The 13,857-nt window shown below is 44.1% G+C and overlaps 1 protein-coding gene across 3 annotated transcripts in view; it reads right to left on the reverse strand.

Moving 5' to 3' along the window:
- Positions 1–13,857, reverse strand: part of HHAT (hedgehog acyltransferase) — a 354,392-nt gene that overhangs the window by 191,186 nt on the left and 149,349 nt on the right. The window lies entirely within an intron of this gene.

The raw sequence follows: 13,857 nt of genomic DNA on the forward strand, positions 1-13,857 counted from the left end.
CAAGCCCAGCATCCTGTTTACAACAGTGGCCAATCCAGGTCACAAGTATCTGACAAGATCCAAAAAAAAGTACAATACATTTTATGCTGCTTATCCTAGAAATAAGCAGTGGATTTTCCCCAAATCATTTTAATAATGGCTTATGGATTTTTATTTTAGGAAGCTACCGAAATGTTTTTTAAACCCCGCTAAGCTAACTGCTTTTACTACATTCTCTGGCAACGAACTTCAGAGTTTAATTACACATTGAGTGAATATTTTATCTGATTCGTTTTAAATTTACTACTTTGTAGCTTCATTGTGTGCCCCCTTGTATTAGTACTTTTGGAAAGAGTAAACAAGCGATTCACATCTACCCGTTCCATTCCACTTATTACTTTATAGACCTCTGTCATACCTCTCCTCAGTCGTCTCTTCTCCAAGCTGAAGAGCCCTACCTGCTTTATCCTTTCCTCATAGAGAAATTGTCCCATCCCCTTTATAGTTTTTGTCGCCTTTCTCTGTACCACTATATCACTTTTGAGATGCGGTAACCAGAATTGCACACAATATTCAAGGTGCACTCGCACCATGAGCGATACAGAGACATTATAGCGTCCTCACTTTTGTTTCCCATTCCTTTCCTAACAATACATAACATTCTATTTGCTTTCTTAGCCACTGAGCACACTGACTAGCGGGTTTCAACTAATCATGAAGATGACACCTAGATCCCTTTCCTGGTCGGTAAGTCATAATGTGGAACCTTGCATTACGTAGCTATAGTTCAGGTTCCTCTTTCCCACATGCATCACTTTGCACTTGCTCACATTAAATGTCATCTGCCATTTGGATGGCCAGTTTCCCAGTCTCGTAAGATTCGCTTGTAATTTTTCACAATCCTCTTGCAATTTAACAACTTTGAATAACTTTGTGTTGTCAGCAAATTTAATTACCTCACTAGTTACTCCCATCTCTATATCATTTATAAATATATTAAAAAAGCAACGGTCCCAGCACAGACCCCTGAGGAGCCCCACTATCTACCCTTCTCCATTCAGAATAATGACCATTTAACCTTACTCTCTGTTTTCTCTCCTTTAACAAGTTTTTAATCCACAGTATGAGAGTAAATAAGGAGAGTAAATAACAGCAAGAGGAAAAGGAAACCGATATGGTTCTCCAAGCAAGTAGCTGAGAAAATAAAGGCTAAAGAGTTGGCGTTCCAGAAATATAGAAAATCTCAAGTAGAGGAATACGGGGAGGAATACCGGATGAAACTGAAAGAAGCCAAGAGAGAGGTACGTCTGGCGAAGGCGCAAGCGGAAGAACAAATGGCTAGAAATATAAGGAGGGGCGACAAAAATTTCTTCAGGTATATTAGTGAAAGAAGAAGGACTAAAAAGGGAATTGTGAGACTAAAAGATACAGTGAACCGCTATGTAGATAATGATGAAGAAAAAGCCAATTTGCTAAATAGATACTTTTGTTCGGTTTTCACTGAAGAAAATCCTGGAGAAGGACCGCGAGGGACTGGCAAAAGTACACCTGAGAATGGAATGGATATAGCACCGTTCACGGAAGAGAGCGTGTATCAACAACTTGGAAAGCTAAAGGTGGACAAAGCCATGGGACCGGACGGGATCCACCCCAGAATATTGAGGGAGCTCAGAGAGGTCCTGGTGGGTCCTCTTAAAGATTTGTTTAATAAATCCTTGGAGATGGGAGAGGTTCCGAGGGACTGGAGAACGGCGGAGGTGGTACCTCTTCACAAAAGTGGTGATAGGGAAGAAGCTGGAAACTACAGGCCGGTAAGCCTCACTTCGGTTATTGGAAAAGTAATGGAAGCCATGCTGAAGGAAAGCATAGTAAATTTCCTAGAAGCCAACAAGCTGCAAGATCCGAGACAACATGGTTTTACCAGAGGGAAATCGTGCCAAACGAATCTCATTGAATTCTTTGATTGGGTAACTGGAGAATTTAATCATCGACGTGCTATAGATGTAATCTACTTAGATTTTAGCAAAGCTTTTGACATGGTTCCTCACAGGAGGCTCTTAAATAAACTAGATGGGCTGAAGATAGGTCCCGAAGTGGTGAACTGGATTAGGAACTGGTTGACGGACAGACGACAGAGGGTGGTGGTAAATGGAGTTCGCTCGGAGGAGGGAAAGGTGAGTAGCGGAGTGCCTCAGGGATCGGTGCTGGGGCCGATTCTGTTCAATATATTTGTGAGTGACATTGCCGAAGGGTTAGAAGGTAAAGTTTGCCTATTTGCGGATGATACTAAGATTTGCAACAGAGTGGACACCCGGGAGGGAGTGGAAAGCATGAAAAGGGATCTGGGGAAGCTAGAAGAATGGTCTAAGGTTTGGCAATTAAAATTCAATGCGAAGAAATGCAAAGTGATGCATTTAGGGAGTAGAAACCCACGAGAGACGTATGTGTTAGGCGGTGAGAGTCTGATAGGTACTGAGGGATTTGGGGTGATAGTATCCGAGGATCTGAAGGCGACGAAACAGTGTGACAAGGCAGTGGCCGTAGCGAGAAGGTTGCTAGGCTGTATAGAGAGAGGTGTGATCAGCAGAAGAAAGGAAGTGTTGATGCCCCTGTACAAGTTGTTGGTGAGGCCCCACCTGGAGTATTGTGTTCAGTTTTGGAGGCCGTACCTTGCGAAGGATGTTAAAAAAATGGAAGCGGTGCAAAGAAAAGCTACGAGAATGGTATGGGATTTGCGTTCCAAGACGTATGAGCAGAGACTTGCTGACCTGAACATGTATACCCTGGAGGAAAGGAGGAACAGGGGTGATATGATACAGACGTTCAAATACTTGAAAGGTATTAATCCGCAAAAAAATCTTTTCCGGAGATGGGAAGGCGGTAGAACGAGAGGACATGAAATGAGATTGAAGGGGGGCAGACTCAAAAAAGATGTCAGGAAGTATTTTTTCACGGAGAGGGTGGTGGATGCTTGGAATGCCCTTCCGCGGGAGGTGGTGGAGATGAAAACTGTAACGGAATTCAAACATGCGTGGGATGTGCATAAAGGAATCCTGTGCAGCAGGAATGGATCCTCAGAAGCTTAGCCGAAATTGGGTGGCGGAGCAGGTGGGGGAAGAGAGGTTGGTGGTTGGGAGGCGAGGATAGTGGAGGACAGACTTATACGGTCCGTGCCAGAGCCGGTAATGGGAGGCGGGACTGGTGGTTGGGAGGCGGGAAATACTGCTGGGCAGACTTGTACGGTCTGTGCCCTGAAAAAGGCAAGTACAAATCAAGGTAAGGTATACACATGAGTTTATCTTGTTGGGCAGACTGGATGGACCACGCAGGTCTTTTTCTGCCGTCATGTACTATGTTACTACCTCCTATCCCATGACTTTCCAATTTCCTCTGGAGTCTTTCATGTGGTACTCTGTCAAATGCCTTTTGAAAATCCAGATATACAATATCGACCAGCTCACCTTTACACATGTTTGTTCACCCCTTCAAAGAAATGTAATAGATTGGTGAGGCAAGATTTCCCTTCACTAGATCCATGTTGGCTTTATCTCATTAATCCGTGCTTTTGAATATGCTCTAATTTTGATCTTTATAATAATCTTTACTATTTTGCCCAGCACCAACGTCAGTCAGGCTTACCGGTCTGTAATTTCCTGGATCACCTCTGGAACCTATTTTAAAAATTGGCGTTACATTGGCAACCTTCCAATCTTCTGGTACCATACTTTATTTTTAAAGATAAATTACGTATTACTGACAATACTTCTGCAAGTTCATTTTTCAGTTCTATCAGTTAATGCATGCTTTGCGCATGCAAGCAGGCAAAATATCAAAACACTTTAATGTGTTTTGTGGTAGCCTGTTTTTTCCACACTAAGCTGCATTGAGGCTTAACACCCTTTAGTAAAAAGTCCCCTATGTTTGGATTACAAAAAAATTGCAGAAAGTATATTTTTCAGATATTCAGTTGACAACTTTAAAATATAAATCTTGTCTGTCAAGGCATGATTTATAAAAACAGATGGCTGAAGAGAGGTGGGAGAAGGTGGGCGAAAGAAATTGGCAGGTTAGCAATCATACCAGCACTTCTTACTTGAACTTTTAGATCTTCTGTTCAATTTTAACTAAGAATAGAAACAACTGAGACTGTGAATTACCTCTCAGACTCTGAGGGTGGCTTTCCAGTTTTCCGACGAGAGTATTAGTAGGGATGTTCAAGTGGCAATTGTTTTTCTGATTAGAAGGTAAACCTGCACCTGCCTAATGCCAGACTGTTCTGAGTTCTCTAGACCCAAACTTTAAATCTTTTCTTCACCTCATAAAGTGATTTATTTTTGATGAATGACACAGTTTTGGCAAACTACAAAGAACTGAAAAATACTGGCAACAAGTCAGGGCAAATTTTTTAACGGGGCACCTATGTAAAAAATAAAAAAAGGTACCTATTTAATAGACGGAGCTGGAAGTGGGGTTGTCAACGTATCTGACAGGCAGGCAAGCAGGCAAGAGAGTGATCCAGGTACAGGCAAAGTCAATAGGCAGGCAGTAGGCAGGGGAGTAATCCAGGTATAGGCAATGTCAATAGGCAAACAACAGGCAAGAGAGTAATCAAGGCACAGGTAAAGTTAGTAGGCAGGAGGCAGCTCAAGAAAGTAATCCAGGTACTGGCAAAGTCAATAGGCAGGCAGCAGGCAAGAGAGTAATCCAGGTACAAGCAAAGTCAATAGGCAGGCAGCAGGCAAGAGAGTGATCCGGGTACAGGCAAAGTCAGCAACGAGGGAAAGTAGATAAGAAACAAACTACTGAGCAAGTAACACCTACCAAAGTAGAAGCTGAAGCATGGAGTCCAGGAAGAGCTCAGCTGATAAAGTGCTGGCATCTGACATCAGCAGGAACCAGCAGGGAGAAGGCGCACAGTCATAGGACAAGAGCAGGGGAAGGAGGAACCGGAAGACCAATAGGAGAGAAGCAAGGGAAGCCAGGCAGAGGGAGAGCAGACACAGGTGGGTGAAAGCAAAGCAATCAAGGAGCCTGGAAGCCAGGCAGAGAGAGGGCAGACACAGATGCATGGAAGCAAAGCAATTAAGGAGCCTGCAACCACCACTCGCTGAACAAATCCAGAGAAGAACTACACACACATGGCTCAGGGCAGTGCCAGTCAAGTATGCGTGTCGACGGGACCCCATGCAGCCCGACGACAACGCTTGCATTGAGGTAGGGGACATGACAGCTCTCACCAAGATGGGCATGACGTTGGGGAAAGAATGTTGGCAAGACAATCGACTGGTTCAGATGGAACTCCAACACAACCTTTGGCAGGAACTTAGGTTGCATGCAAAGGACTACTCTGTTGTGATGAAACTTAGTATAAGACGCATCCAGTACTAGAGCATGAAGCTCACTGACCCTACAAGCAGAAGTAACAGCCACCAAGAAAATGATTTTCCAGGTCAAGTACCTCAGATGGCATACTCGAAAGAAGCTTTCATCAGCTGGGTGAGAACAACATTGAGGTCCCATGATACAGGCGGAGGTTTGACAGGGGGCTGAGACAAGAGAAGATGCATTGGCACCTCCTGAATAGAGGGGAAGCAGTCTTCCTGGCACTGATGTTTTTCTGGTGCCAAATCCCTCAAAGTCCCGGAGCTCCCGGCACTATGCATCAAGGATGACCAATTCCTATGCTTTGTGGCCTTCGCCCAAAGCTTGGCATCAAAGCTCCTCAGTGCCGACGAGGACAATGTTGAATCCTTACGTCACCTCGGGGTCGAGTCTGACGCTGGATGGTCCCGGGCCCTGCCCAGCAGTAGGTGTCAAGACAGGTGGAGACCCATTTAATGAACCACTGCTCTCAGTGTCCATGGGTCTCATAGTAGCTATGTGGACCGATACTCCGAATGCCGGTGCAGCCCCCAACTTCGATACTGATGCCGACATCGAGGAAATGGACAGACACCAGGGTGTCTTTGACAGAGATGGTCTGATTGCACTGGGTATAGCACTTGAAGCCACTGGGAACTTTCATGGACATGGACAGAAAAACTTCTGCAGCTAAATCAAATGAATCAATGGTGCCTGAAAAAGGGGCAAGACACCAGAAAAGAAAGGGAAAAAACCTAGCTGAAGTCAAGGCCTAAATGCGACCTAATGACGATGTAAAGTAAAGAAAACTTAATACTTGGAAAAAAGAAACTAAAATAATATGGGGGAAAACAGGGAGGGACACATGAACAGGAACAACGAAAAAATAAGGCAAAAAAATGTCAAAAGGCACTAGAAAAGCTCTTTCCAGACTGAGCAGTGTGAGGAGACAGCAGAAAAACATCTCCTCACCACAGTAGAAAATAACTGCATTAAGCCTGCTCTCGCGGCGGGCAGGAAGGCACTAGCACATGGGCAGTGGAGCAGCTCCCATGCTCCACAAAGCTCTGTTTTTAAGCTTGTTACAAGCTTTGGCCCAGGCAACGTGGGATTGTGTTACCCAGTTGTGAGAACTATGGCCTGCTTGTCCTCTGACAATTGGTAATTATCAACCAATTAGTAGCACTAATTGGCTTTAATTAGAATTAACACGCACAACTTTCTAGGTGCATTCTATAACGCAGTGCATGCAAATTCTAATACACACAGTCAAAAAGGGGGCATGGACACAGGCATGAAATGGGTGGGTTGTGGGCGTTTCAAAAAACTATGTGCACCATTACAGAATACACCCGATCTGCGCCTAACTTAGGTGCAGGTATTTAGGTCTGATTTTTGGTGGCCTAAATGGGTGTGCCTAAATTTTAGTCACAAGAACAGTGCATGAGCATAGTCTAAAACTACACCTAACTTTAGGCGTAGTTTACAGAATCACTCTAACCTCGTAGTTTTATGGTGCCAATTTTTAAGGCACCATATCTAGAATTTACCCCAAAGTATATGTGTGCACAGCAATTCTGCCCAAAGTACACCTCCAGAATGCTTATGCATGTCACATGCATAAGAACATAGCATCAGTACATGGACTTATCCATATGCATTTGGCCACACAATTTTATAAGAGTCCTTTTCCATATGTAAAGAATATTTTGAAAAAGAAAATAAAAGCATGTCCCAAACACCAGACACACGCTGGAGAGGGTGCAGACAGAAAGGGGATTTCAAACACATGCAGTGGGCGTGCCCTAAGAAACAAAGCTCTAGGAGAAAATAAGATCAGAAGCTCAATCTCAGCAATACAAATCCTGGTAATTATAAGGTCTGGCAAATACTTTAGATAGAATAGAGTGTAGCTATATGGCAAAATAGAGAAAAACACTTCCATGTACTGTCTGTGCAGGTAGGTCTTTCTTGAAAAACAACACACACACAGATCTATGCATGTAACTTTTTTATACCACCCAAAATATACATCAGGAATACCTTCCTTCAATGTGGCTTAAAGTATGCAAGCTGTGGCACACTGCCAGTAACTTTGGCTGAACTGTGCAAAGCAAGGACATCAAAATGGGGTGAACTACACAGACCCGGGTTTGTCCAAATTTTAAACCGGTGGCATCTCAGCATCCAATCCCTTTCATTCCTTCTGTAGCTACTGCCACAGCATCCAAAACCCCATCGGCATCATGCTGCTGCCACCACATTTACAGCATTTCACCAGGCCCATAGGATTACCAGCAATAAAAGAAACAGAAGTGCACATCATGGAACCTTTGAACAACCATATGTGTCTTTAAGGCCCTGCTGCATCCACCCACGAGCCACATAAAAACAGGAAGTACCTATCAGCAGGACTTTCAAGACAAGTATGGATGTTAAATGGATCTTTGGTGTTCTACTGTCTCATTCTACTACTGTTGCTACTCCCTGACAAATAAGACGATGGGGCTGTAGCAGGAGGGTAGGGAGAAATACTGGATCACACTGAGGGAGAGCAAAGAAAAAGAGGAGATGCTGTACATGGGAAAGAGGACCAGGGAGACAGATACTAGAAGTTTGATGGGAAAGAGAGAGAGGCAAGAGGCTGAACAAGGGAAGAGATAGGAAGAAGAGATGCTGTATAGGAGAAGAGGGATGAAATGTTGGAAATCCCAGGAAGTCACAAATGAAAATAATGGTCCCATGGTCCAGTAGAAAGTACAAATGAATTCAACACTAACAACTAAACTATAAGTTTTATTCCAAAAGTAAAGTACAGCTAACGCACTCCTGAGAAAATTAAAGAGTCATGGGATAGGAGGCAAGGTTCTGGAGTGGATTAGGAATTAGTTATTGGACAGAAAAGAGAAGGTAGGGTTAAAATGGTCATTCCTCTCAATGGAGGAGGGTGAACAGTGGAGTGCCGCAGGGATCTGTACTGGGATCGGTGCTATTTAACTTATTTATAAATTATATGAAAATCGGAACGATGAGTGAGGTGATTAAATTTGCAGATGATAAAAAAAGCTATTTAAGGTTGTTAAAACACGTGTGGACTGTGAAATATTGCAGGAAGACCTTAGGAAATTGGAAGACAAGGCATCCAAATGGCAGATGAAATTTAATGTGGACAAATGCAAGGTGATGCACATTGGAAAGAATAATCCAAATCATAGTTACCTGATTCTAGGGTCCACCTTGGAGGTCAGCACTCAAAAAAAGGTCTAGGTGTCGTTGTAGGTAATACGCTGAAATCTTCTGCTCAGTGTGCGGTGGCGGCAGCCAAAAAAGCAAACGATGCTAGGAATTATTAGGAAAAGGATGGTGAATAAGACCAAAAATACTATAATGCCTTTGTATTGTTCCATGGTGCGACGGCATCTTGAGTATTGCGTTCAGTTCTGGTCACTGTATCTCAAAAAAGATATAGCGGAATCAGAAAAGGTTCAAAGAAGAGTGACCAAAAAGATAAAAGAGATGGAACTCCTAAGGAAAAGCTAAAGAGATTACGGTTCTTCAGCTTGGAAAAGAGACAGATGAGAGGAGATATGATTGAGGTCTACAAAATCCTGAGTGGTGTAGAACGAGTATAAGTAAATCGATTTTTTACTCGTTCCAAAGTACAAAAGATTAGGGGACACTCTTGAAAGTTATATGGAAATACTTTTAAAACAAATAGGAGGAAATATGTTTTCACTCAACAAATAGTTAAGCTCTGGAACTCATTGCCGGAGGATGTGGTAACAGCGGTTAGTGTATCTGGGTTTAAAAAAGGTTTGGACAAATTCCTGGAGGAAAAGTCCATAGTCTGCTATTGAGGCAGACATGGGGAAGCAACTGCTTGCCCCAGGATTGGTAGCATGGAATGTTGCTGCCAGTTACTTGTGACCTGGCTTGGCCACTGTTTGGAAAACATGATACTGGGCTAGATGGACCATTGGTCTGACCCAGTATGGCTACTCTTATGTTCTTACTTAACAGCTTCCAAGCAGAACTAATTTATAACTTTAATTTACCATTTTTAAGGTGCTATTCATTAAACAGCTTTAACATGTGCACTCCATCCACTTCCACAAATATGGGATTTAGTAAAACTCATTAAACCCCTTGTGTTTTCACATGATTAATACACAAATGTTACCAATGGTGGTAACATCTATGTGTACCTACACAGGAAGCCTTATATTACAACCCACACCATCATGATTCTAATTTCCCTACATAAAAGTTCTCTTCACAAACAAGATCCCTGCTCCCCTAGACCCAGAATAATCCTTCCTCTACTGGCTCCACCTCTCCTTATCATCTAGTAAGAGCCCTTGGTTGCCCCTTATCAGGGCAGAAGCAATCCTTAGTTACTCCTCCCCACCAGCACTGTAGTTCAAAATAGTCCCAGCTGACCTGAAACTCTTTGCCTCAATTGTGCAGAGCAAAGATTAGCCTTGTGTCAGTTTATGCCATTTTGAATAATGCTGTTAGAAGGGCAAGCATGAATGGAGATAGCTCCCACACTGGGAGGAGAAACAAAATCTTCCTTGCCTATGGGGTAGAGTGGTGGTGCAAGGATCAGGGCATCAGGAGGCTAGCTAAGGGGAGGGAGGGTAACATGTTGAAGTGTGAAGTTGAATGCTCAGGAGGAGAGGCCAACCAAAAATTACATATGTTAGATGGTGTAGTGAGGAGGACGGATCAAAGCGGATTTGGCTTGAGAGCAGGGGTAGACAGGATTTGAGTACAGAAAATTTGTAACAAGAAGCGATCTGCTCTAGTAAAGATTCTGGTAGGAACCTAAAAGTATGATGTTCTCAAGGAAAGTTACATAATCCTCCTGAGGTGTAGTAAACGTTCCAAGGATTATTGCAGATCACAAAGTTTATCATGATATTTGTGATATTAATGAGCATCTTTGCACGAGTTTCTACATGATGCAGTTCATTAATTTTTCCCATATGGTTCAGAACATTTTTTTTAATCAACCCTCATTAAAACTATTTTCATGTGTGTTAATGACCAAATTTGGATGAAAATGCATGCTAAAACTCATAGCACAACTTAGTAAAAGAACTCAATATAAAAATGAAAAACATTTGACTGAAAATCCCTTCATTAGTGTTTATGCAGTCAGACAGAAAAGTACAATTTATAAAATAAATGCAAAAGTAGAAGTATTCTATCATTCATTTCCAGTTTAGTCATTGTGCCTATACTAAAAAATATATTATGGACGAAGTGCCATTGTTCTCATACTGATTTCCTAAATCAACAAGCTGTATTTTTGTCCTTTCTATTTGGAGGTTTTGCTATCTATTGACAAAGCAACTATGGTCTTAGCAATATTGGTAATCTAATGCATCCTGTTTAACTTAATTCTTTGAAGGCCAGATCATCCTTCACGGATTTAACAACTGGACTGTAACTGGGGCAGCCATGACCCATAACCACCTGGGACTCAGCAGCTTGATAAATAAATAGTACAATTGCCATTGATTCTGAGGGGATACCATGACAAGGGAATCTAGCTTGTGTATCCAAGCCTTTGTAAAGCAATCATGATATCAACCACCATACAATGTGGCTCATTTTCAAAGCACATAGACTTACGGGCCCTGATATTCAGACCACAGGAGATAGTCGGGCTGTCTCCCATAGTCCATGCTGAACCCAGATATTCAATGCCAGGCCATTTCCGGTGACCGGAATTGAATATCCGGGGTTGTTTGGGCCGATTTGAAGATAACTGGCTATGTCAATATTCAGACAAAGCTAGTTATCTTTAAACCAGCAATAGGTATACCAGGTTTTGACGCTGCCAAATATGACTGCCAAACCCGGTTTATAAATCGACGGATAGCCAGTTATATTGCGTGATATAACCGGTTATCTGCCAGCTGCAATCTGCAGATATTCAACAGAGGATAGGCAGTTATCCCCCACTGAATATCGGCAGATAGCCGGTTAAGTGCTATTTAATCAGTTAGCATCCGTTCTGACCAGTTAAATAGCGCTAAATACTGGGAAGACAAAGTTACGTCAGCACTAGAATAACATCGACGATGACGGCAAATAAAGACCTGAACAGTCCATCTAGTCTGACCAACAGTCACACTCATTATGAATTCATGAATAAACCAAAAATAAATGTGGTATGAAATACTTGATCATGTTTTTTCTTTGCCATTTCTGGGACATAAACTGAAGAAGCTCATCTAGCACTGTCCTTATATTCCAACTACTGGTGTTGCTGTCAAAGCCCACTCCAGCCTATCCCAATCTGTCTTGTCATATGGGACCCGACACTGTACTCATATTCCAATTCTCCAGCCCATTCTAAGTTTTCTTGCCATTTATGGGACATAGACTGTAGAAGTCTGCCTGGCACTGGCCTTAGTTCTTGAAAGCCAGAGTCATCATCTAAGCACCACTCAACATCAACACATCTGTAATCATTAAAGTTTGGGTTTTTTTTTTTTAATATATATCATCCATTTTCTAATTATGGATCCTTTATGTTCATCTCATAAATTCAGTCACCATTTTTTGTCTCCACCATCTCCCTCAGGAGAGCATTCCAGGCATTGACCACCCTCTCCGTGAAAAAAGAATTTCCTGACATTACTCCTAAGTCTACCACCCCGCAACCTCAATTCATGTCCTCTAGTTTTACCATTTCTCCTTCTCTGAAAAAGATTTGTTTCTATATTAATACCTTTCAAGTATTTAAACATCAGTATCATATTTCCCCTATCTCTCCTTTCCTTTATGGTATATACTAGCCGTTAAGTCCGTTAAAACGGGCGAGTATTGGTATGTTTTATTTTTATGTGTAACTCCCTCCCTCCCAGCTCCAAGGCCCCTTTCCATCCCCCCTACCCTGCCAGCTCCAAGGCCCCCACCCTCCCTCCTTCCCTGACAGCTCAAAGGCCCTCTGTCCCTCCCTCCCAGCTCCAAGGCCCCAGTTCCTCCCCCCTCCCCTCCCAGCTCCAAAGCCCCCTGCCCTCCCTCCCAGTTCCAAGGGCCCCCCTCCGGCCCTCCCTCCCAGCCAGCTCAAAGGCCCCTTCTGTCCATCTCTCCCAGTGCCAAGGCCCCACTCTTTCTGACCTCCCATGTCCAGCATCTTCCCTGCTTCCCTCCCAGCTCCAAGGCCCCCTCCCTCCCCCTCTTCCCTCCCAGCTCCAAGGCCCACCCTCCTCCCAGCCAGCTCCAAGGCTCCCCTCCGTCCATCCCTCCCAGCTCCAAGTTCCCCCTCCTTCTGAGACCTCCCATGTCCTGCCCTCCCCCCCCCCCAAGGTCGCCGCCTCCCCTTCCCCCCCCCCTGAGGTCGCCGCTACCACTACCCCCCCCCCCCGGGGTCGCCGCCGCCCTCCCCTCCACCCGGCCGGGCCCTCTGTTCTCCATTGAACTTACAGTGCCGAAACCGCAGCAGGCAGATCGGCTCCCATCGGGCCTTCCATCCCTGCCTGTGTCCCGCCCTCGTGTGACGTAATGTCGGCGTGGGCGGGACACAGGCAGGGAAGGAAGGCCGAAGGGAGCTGATCTGCCTGCTTCGGTTTCGGCGCTGTAAATTCAATGGAGAAGAGAGGGCCCGGCCCAGGTGGAGGGGGTCCGGCAGCGACCACTTCGGGGGGGGGGGAGCGGTAGCAGCGACCTCGGGGGGGGGGAGCGGTAGCGACCTCGGCGGTTCCTTCCTCAGCGCAGTTTCCCTCTCTATTCCGTCATCAAGTCTTGATGCGGGGGCGGGACAGAGAGGGAAGTCTCTACTGCGCATTTGCAAGTGAGTCGGTCACTTGCCATTTATATGTTTGATAATAAGATCTTCCAATCTCTTCTCACACGTTTTTTGATGTAAGCCCCATACCACTTCTGCTATCTTCCTCTGAACAGCTTCAAGTTTTTTTTACATTCTTAGCTAGATACGGGCTCCAAAACTGAACACAATATTCCAAGTGGGGCCTCAACAAGGATTTGAAATCCAGGGGGCATCAACACCTCCTTTCTTCTGCTGGTTAAGCCTCTCTTTATGCAGCCTAGCATCCTTCTGGCTATGGCCACTGCATTGTCACACTATTTCATCACTTTCAGATCCTAAGATACTATCATTCCAAGCTCTCTCTCCTTATCTGTGCATATCAGTCTCTCATCTCCTAGCACAAGCAGCTCCCTTGGATTTCTACTCCCCAAGCGCATCACTCTGTACCTTCTTTGCTTTAAATTTTAACAGCCAAACATGAGATCACTCTTATAAATTTTAAGGATCCCTTTTCGTGTTATCCACTCCCTCTGGGGAGTCCACTCTGTTGTAAATCTTGGTATCATCTACAAAAAGGCAAATATTACCTTCTAACCCTTCAACATTATCGCTCAGGACAGCCAGAAATCACCACACCCACGGACCTGGTTAAGCATGTAAGTGTTCTTATAGTAAAGGCTCACTTCCCACAGTAATATACTGCCGGATTCTATATATTGCGCCTAAATCTA

This window comes from Microcaecilia unicolor, chromosome 3 (genome assembly GCF_901765095.1).
Source record: "Microcaecilia unicolor chromosome 3, aMicUni1.1, whole genome shotgun sequence".
NCBI lineage: Eukaryota > Metazoa > Chordata > Amphibia > Gymnophiona > Siphonopidae > Microcaecilia > Microcaecilia unicolor.